Below are 8,026 nucleotides of genomic sequence, written 5' to 3'. Positions count from 1 at the left end.
GCCATCTCTCCATTTGTTGGGTATTATTGCTTCTGGATTGTGCCTTTTAAATTTACATATGTACTTTTGTTGTCATCCATATTGCATGCATGTTCCTCATCTAAACAGAAAACTTGAGTATATACTTGTATTCATTTGAAGTCTATCATCAGGTGTTTGGTAAAATATACTGATGGTTTAATATATTTGTAATGAATGCATTCTCTGAGAAATTATCTTTCAAGTTTTGACTGCAAATGTCACATCCATAATGCTCAAAAGTAATCTTTGGATGGGCATTATGGTATACCAGACCAAATGCATTCAAACCATCTGTCCATTCAAGTGAAATAGGTCAGCGTGAAGCACGCAAACTAGGCCAGGCAGCCAAAGGAACAAATCTGCCATATGCATAAACCTGCAACTTAATGACATTTATAATGTCGTTTTAAGGCAAATTAACATGTTACTAGGAACACCGAAGCAAAGCTTGCTGCCTTTAATTTAGGTTATAAACTGCTTTATCTAATCTAAGTGTGTTTACAGGATTTAAGTGCACACAGATCTGTCAATATAACGATTATGACATTGAGACAAATGATATATAATTGCATTCTATGGATTCTACAGAATTCTGTTTATCACTCAATCGCATGACTGCTTTCTCCTCACTAACAGTAATTTCGATGCTTTAACACATTCATGTTTTAATGTATTAATAACTTTAACGGAATTTTTGCACAAAACCAAGAAAGATAACCAGCTCAAATTCTGCAACCTAAACAGACTGGCATAAGCTAAACAACTAAGAGACTCAAAAGATTTAAAAATGCCTGACAAGATTATGCCTTTGCCATGTATTACGTGTATTGAGGGACTACGTGACTAGGCAATCAAGATCTGTCTGGGCACATTCAGTCTGCATGCCGATATCTAACAGCTGCCTTCTACATGCCCTTCTAATGCATCTTGGCACCCACCAAAGAAAGTTGCTCAACAAATAAGTTCCATGTGCGTGAGGTGGAGGCGGGCATAAATCTCTTATCTTGACTCCTCAATCGTAGTCAAATTTTAAATGATATTGATTGCTTGATAACCAAAATATTTTCATTCGCATGAACCAGTAAAACATGAAATTTAGGCATTTGGCAATTTTTTCCAAAGCGACTTATAAAGATTAGGAAACAATAAAAGCGATACAAAGTACAAAAGGTGCTTATACAAGATACAAGTTTTCACAATTTTTAAACAATACCTGTTTAATTAGAGACTTTTTTCAATTGAAAATAAAATCTTCACTGGAATTAAGTTTACTCGGAGCTGTTCAAACAGAGAAATAGCTTATTTGAGAGGTGGTTTCCCTCTGGAATTTCTATTGTATTTTTAGAGAAGTGATTTTCAATTTATAAGTGAATAAAAGTCTCTGGTTAACATTACTTAAAGATTTTTTTGCATATTGTTTTAATAAAATTAAGGCGCTGAAATCAATGCCTCAAAAGAACCATTTTTGGCTTTCCAGTTCTGTTAAAGAACTATTTTTTCATGCATTTTAATCTGTAGATATAAATGGTTATTTTTTAACCATATGCCCCAACAAACGACCTTTGGGGACCCTTTATTTTTAAGAGTGTATATAGTAATACCTCAGTAATACTTAGGTGCTGTTTCTGAAAACAAGCTGATGCAAGAACTAGATGTATGAATTATCAAGCACATAAATGCAAAGCCTTTTATGTAGTATATGTTTGAAATGTACCTAGTATATGTTTGAAATGTACACAAAACAAGAAATGATCTTTAAGTGGTATTAAGAAAGTCTTATAAACCAAAAATAAAATTGCTATATAAAAATGAGGATTTTTAAGACCTCAGGTGAATGAGCTTCTTGGGCTGCCCTACAAATTGTCAGGACAAGCTCTGCAAGACAAGAAATGTAAAATACACTGAAATGTAAATAAGTCTCTGGTTAAACTGAAGCCTGGATTATTATTTTGTAAGGTATTATGTTAGGTAATAGTGAGACAATCAGCTGGTTTAGCTAATAAGATGCTCACCCCATTCAGCTAGACAATACTAAGCATTGTGCTGTATAATGACAGCCTGTCCATTCCATTACAACATTACCAGCCTCACTCTGTATGAGTTTTTCACACCATTTAATGGGCATAAAAATCAACCACGGATATGTTACTTTGTCTTGGTGGCTTAAAGTGACTTATGTGGCAATTTCCCATAAAACTGCAATGCCTATGAGAACAATTGAGACATTACTGCATAAATGTGAAATACAAATAAATATATTTTATTGCATTGCAGTCTGTTATTAAATAGATGAATGCAAAACCTTAGTATTATTTTGTTATATGTATAATACATTTGATAAGTATAGATTATTGTTTAATGCATTTCCTTTGGAATGCAACCCATGCATCGTTAGCAGCAGCAGGCATGTGTAACAAGTATCTGCAAAAAGATTTATTTAAAAAAACACACCAAATCTTGATAATGTTTAAGGTCAATATATTTTGTTTCCCACACATTATCTCAAAAATAAATAAATGAGTGCACAATTCTCTCTAGCACTGAAATTAATCCAGATGCATAAATCGACCTTCAGACTGCTGCTGTCCTTTTCTCTAATATATCTATATCTATCTTTGTGCACAGTGCAAAGCTGACGTACATCCTACGATCTATCAGGAAACAGGGCCTGCACTGCAGAAACTCTAAATGTGTGAGTCAACAAAGAGTAGCCTAAGCAAAGAAAGAGCTCTTGATGTACCTAAAAGGATCCGATGTTGACATTGCATTGAATTTCAAGGCTATCTTTTTAGGAACACCGCAGCGTATATGATTAAATATGAGACATGAACTGGCAACAGCCTTCTGTGCACGAGCCGCACATGCAGACTACGTATGATATGTCAGCGTGCTTCTTTCGCGGAACTGAAAGAATGTCGGGGGCGCTGAGGTTACATAATAAAGAAGGCGTGGTTTTCATCTGAAGTCGTTTAAAACCCGGTACACAGTGTTGATTTGGTTTCCTCCACCCAGTCTATTACTGTAACACACACAGTGCTCGTGCAGGTCTAGATATGCTTAGGATTATAGACGGTTTCAGTGGCAACAATAAACATAAACGGCTTTTGTGGAACAATAACTGCTGATAGACTTCCGCATAGAGTCAGTAACAGAGTCCTCTAAAGTGCATTATTTCTGATAACAAGCTAAATAAATAACCAGTAAATGATCTTAGTTATTTTAACCATTACATTAATTTGGCCTGGCAAATTCACACAGTGGTGATCTATGCTTACTGTCTCTCCTCGTCGTTTGAAAACCGAAACATAAAATTTTCCACAAGATATTTGTTCCAGAGGTCAGCGTAGTCACCAGGCAGATCGATAAACAGTACAGACCGGAAGTTAACTTCGGGCCTGACGTAACCGCGGCAACCCGCGTGCATCTGATGGAAGTTAGGACTGTGTGTAAGAGCCTTTTCTGTCCAGTTCATTGTGACTTCTCTGGCTAGACCAGCGTGCTTGAAAATAATAAATGTGAATAATAAGCGTGAATGAAAAAATAATAAGTGTGAATCAGAACTTAAACACATTTAAAATTATATTGCACAAAACTGGAACATGAATGCAAGTTATCCAAATCACATACAAAATCCCATTTTCTTTGTTTATAATACTTTTTTTTCTTCTCACTGATATTTTTTGCTCATATTTTCATTTTTTGTATGCTTATTATGCTGTTTATTCCCTCACTGTTGTTTCCACATTCTGTGCTTTTCCTAAAGCTGAAGTAGATTTTCATGTAAATTAGGGCGGGCTTTAGTGTTCCACTAGTTCTAGATTGACAGCCAATCTAGCCAATCAGTCGAACTGATAAACAAAGAAAACGTGATTTTGTATGTGATTTGGATAACTTTGCATTTATGTTCCAGTTCTGTGAAATATAATTTTAAATGTGTTTAAAGTTCTGATTCCCATTTATTATTTTTTATTCATGCTTATTTTCTGGGTCATGACCGCAATACATTAGGCTGGAAATTTACCCCATATGCATGCTTTGAAATTTTTCACTGTAAAATATTTTTGCAAGATTTCTAAATTTACATGGTTAACATTTAATAAGTGGATTGGGAAATAAAAAATAGCCTATTACTTATATGCAAATGAATAATATTGATTGTCAGACAGATGGACAGATATACTTCTGCATTATGCAAAAGATTTTCATTTTAATTATTCATTGTTCAAAATTAAAACTAGTATATCACTTAATAGTTTTACTATTAATATTTGTGATTCTATCTGTGAAATCCAGGCTAAAGTATCATAATTATGATGAGATTATGAGCAAGTTTGATTTCAATCATTGATTTCATTCTTTGGCATGACCTTACCTTACTCAGTCAATATTAAAAATATCAAGGTTATATCTACAGAGAATGTTAGTTACATTGTGTAATATTATTTTATGTAAGTACTGTAAATCACACACCAAAATTGCTGGATTTTGACAGATTGGGTCACATTTTCTTTAATTTTAAATTATACAGTTGTGTTTATAGCATAGGTTGCACATAAAATCATAACTAACTTGACTTATCTGCTATTTAAGTCTGCTTTATAATCACAATGTTCAGGTGCATGATGCGTGCGTGATATGTGATCCAATCTTCCAGAGGCCAATAATATGTGGCACTGGGTGAATGCCAGTCTTTCTATACTTAACATCCAAAAGCAGTTCTCACTGGCAGAGATGAGCACTGTTCAGAATAGCAACAGATCATGCATCCGTGAAAGCCCTGCTATAAATAATGGGAAGGCATTGAATAAGTCACACCGGTCATTTCAGGTTCTTCTCTGTCATTACTCAGCATGTCTAAGTAGTTAAATTAATGCAACTTCAGAACATATACATCTCTGTCCTCTGCTCTTAAAACTGTTAAAACAAGACAAAAGCAGAATAGGCTAACTAGAATGGGATAATGGTTTCTTGTTAACATGTATAGTGCCCACTCAGGTTGTATGGCATTTGTAACCGTCTCTGTGCATGTTCTATAAAAGGGCTGCCCAAATGGGAAATGCTAAAAGGGAAGTTCTTCTGTGGCGTGAGAGAAACAAAACATCCAGGGCCGCCCCTTTGTGAGAAAACTCTTACATAATCCCAGCCTGAACAAAGACAAAAACCAGTTGACCCTATTCCACAAAGATTTTTAGTATGGGGGTGTCAGTTTTACTCCGTAATCCTGTTATGTAATCAAGCTTCTGACTTTAGACTTTTGCAGTATTGGTCCGTTTCAAGCTTTATCTGGTAAGCTACTCTGCAGAGAGGTTCACAATTGAAAGATGATCATCAGTCAAATGTTTCACTGTGATATCTCTCTGAGCATTAGCTACTTTGATTATAATGTTAATAAATAATTCTGTACCTGTCCCAAATGACCTTTTTTTGTTTACTTGTGTTTTTTACTTGTATTATACTATACGAGTTAGTTGTGCATGCATAACTGTCAGTACAGCACGTTGAGACTTGCCCTAGATTTAGACCTATTGCAGTGTAGCTCCAAAAGCCCTAGCCAATGACAAATGCCAAATCCAGTGGGTTTGGTGAAGGAGTGGCGTGAGTCCATGCATGATGCAATGGGGTTCGTCTCAGAGTAAGAGAAAATGTCATGACCGGTCGTCCTGGTTATTTTGTTCTACGTCATCTATCTCATGTTAAAATCAAAAATGATAAATCTGTTATTGGATTTTTTTAGTTAAAACATATTTTTATATGTTTTCCCCCTAAATGTTAATGGTAATTGTTTGATTTAAAATATGACAAAGAGGGGCTTTTAACTGAGTACAGAGCACAATAAACTGCAGTAACCTCCAGTACTTAGATAATCTCTGTCCTGAAAAGCAAGCAACCCCCTTGTTTGAGTATAGAAGGTTCCCTTTGTTGCTTTAGCGTAAGTTAAAGATTACAGAGCCGTTGACAGAATTGATTTCTGATTGTTTATGCTGCTTCTAAATCGATCTTTGACTGCTGTCTGTATAAGCCTTTATTTTTAAATGAGGTGCTGATGCAGAGCGACAGTCAATGTTAATTGAAGCATGCTTGGTAGTCCCTGTCTTCGGGGCAACCTCGACTCATCTTTCTCATGAGTCCGCCTCACCTCATTTCGGTACCGTGCAGTAATTTCTTTTCGCTCTTTTGCATATAAACGGCCTCCAGCCACTCGGCATTCTCCCTCCATCCCAGTGCTTCAATTTAGCACCTGGCAACCAAACTAACCAGCCATTGAGACTATTGAGTTAATACTCACAGCACTGATATGCATATTAAAAAGCATCAGATTAACTTGTGTTTTGATTTCACTTGTGTGGGGATATAAGTGACTCATGAATTTATAAACATTCCAAAACAAACTCACTTACATGTTAAGATCATGGTTAAGACAGAAATAGCTGAAGAAAAGTTTGGAAATGTCCATCCATTAACTTTTACACATTTTTGTACAGTTTGATAACCACCCTGCATACTTTTGGCATACTTTCAACAAATTTAATGAGGCACCTGGGATGCATTTCAAACAATATTGAAAGAGTTTTAGTGCTGAACATCTGTTGGTTGCCAATCCTTTAATCCATCTCCATTGGTCCACTCAAAAAAAAGGATGTGATTAGCTGTGTTCAGTTTAAAATATCCCAAAATAATATTAGTGTATAAACTTTCAATCAGATCATCAGAAACAAATTTAATTAAACAAGTCAATTTTTTTCATTTATGCATGTGGCAAACACTTTTATCCAAAGCGACTTATAGTGCATTATAAGGTACACTGTAATCAATTCTTTGCTTCCTTAAATGTTTAAGTTTAATTAACTCAGATTTACAAATCATTTTAACTTACTTATATTTATGTTAACAATAAATGAGTTGCTACAATTTAAAAAATAGAAATAGGTTTTATATTTTATAAGTTATAACAACTCATCTCTAGTCAAGATAAATAATAGTAAGTTTAAATGAAATCCAAGTTGATCAAACAAAAACTTTTAAGGCAGCAATGATTTTTTTTACAGTGTATACATTTTATTTATGTTCCCTAGGATAAAACCCACAACCTTTTGTGCTGCTAACACAATGCTATACCACACTGTAAAAAATACAGCATGACGTGACAAGTCAATTCAACGTATTATCTTATGTTTTCACTTGTGAATAAAAATAACTTATAACTTACTAAAATAACTTAAAAAAGCTGAAACTGTTTAACATAATTTGAAAAACGTAAAAGTAACATACAAATACATGTTGGTTTGATATCATTTTTTTTTACAGTGCACCGTACAGGAAATCTTTAATAGATGAATAAGTGAGTAACTTACTGTAAGCATTTTGATTAAGTCTTTAAAATGTAAATTTAAAATGGAATTCATTATACAGAAAGCTGTTATCTGTAAATGTTGTGTCTACACTGACACGTTGAAGAGAGGTAAATCAGAGGGCAGGTTTATTGTTTAATAACTTTGCAGTTGCAGCAAACGCTGACTCAACATTCACTCTGTTGGCCTTTTGCAGACAACTCTGATTTCTAAATTCTGTCTTGCTTCTTTTCCCATGAGCACCATCCATTTCTCAAGAGTCAGTACCTCTACTGCATCACCCTCATTCTTTAACCTTTGACTCTGAATGACCTTTAGCTTCTGCCCTACAAACTACTGAAATCAAATTGTATGTGTTTTAGTGATACAACCAGGGTTGGAAATGGGGGGAACACGAGGGGACAGAGTCCGAGGAGTGAATTTCGAGTGAGAGCGGATTTCCACCTCAAACTGGTTTGAATGTTTTAAATGGTGGAATTGAAAAGAAGATTTATTTAACTTAATCACATTTATGACCCTCCATTCTGATTTTTTATGGCAGCTTTTATTTTATAATGGATTATCAAGCTTATGACATAACACTTTACAGTCACAGTGGCACAGTATGACTGATGTATTGATTTTATTTCATTTTTCCTCTCATTTAAAATATCCTA

The sequence above is a fragment of the Paramisgurnus dabryanus genome, chromosome 16, assembly GCF_030506205.2.
Source record: "Paramisgurnus dabryanus chromosome 16, PD_genome_1.1, whole genome shotgun sequence".
NCBI classification, from domain to species: domain Eukaryota; kingdom Metazoa; phylum Chordata; class Actinopteri; order Cypriniformes; family Cobitidae; genus Paramisgurnus; species Paramisgurnus dabryanus.
The sequence above is the reverse complement of the archived record's forward strand: the minus strand, read 5'-3'. Positions refer to the sequence as shown.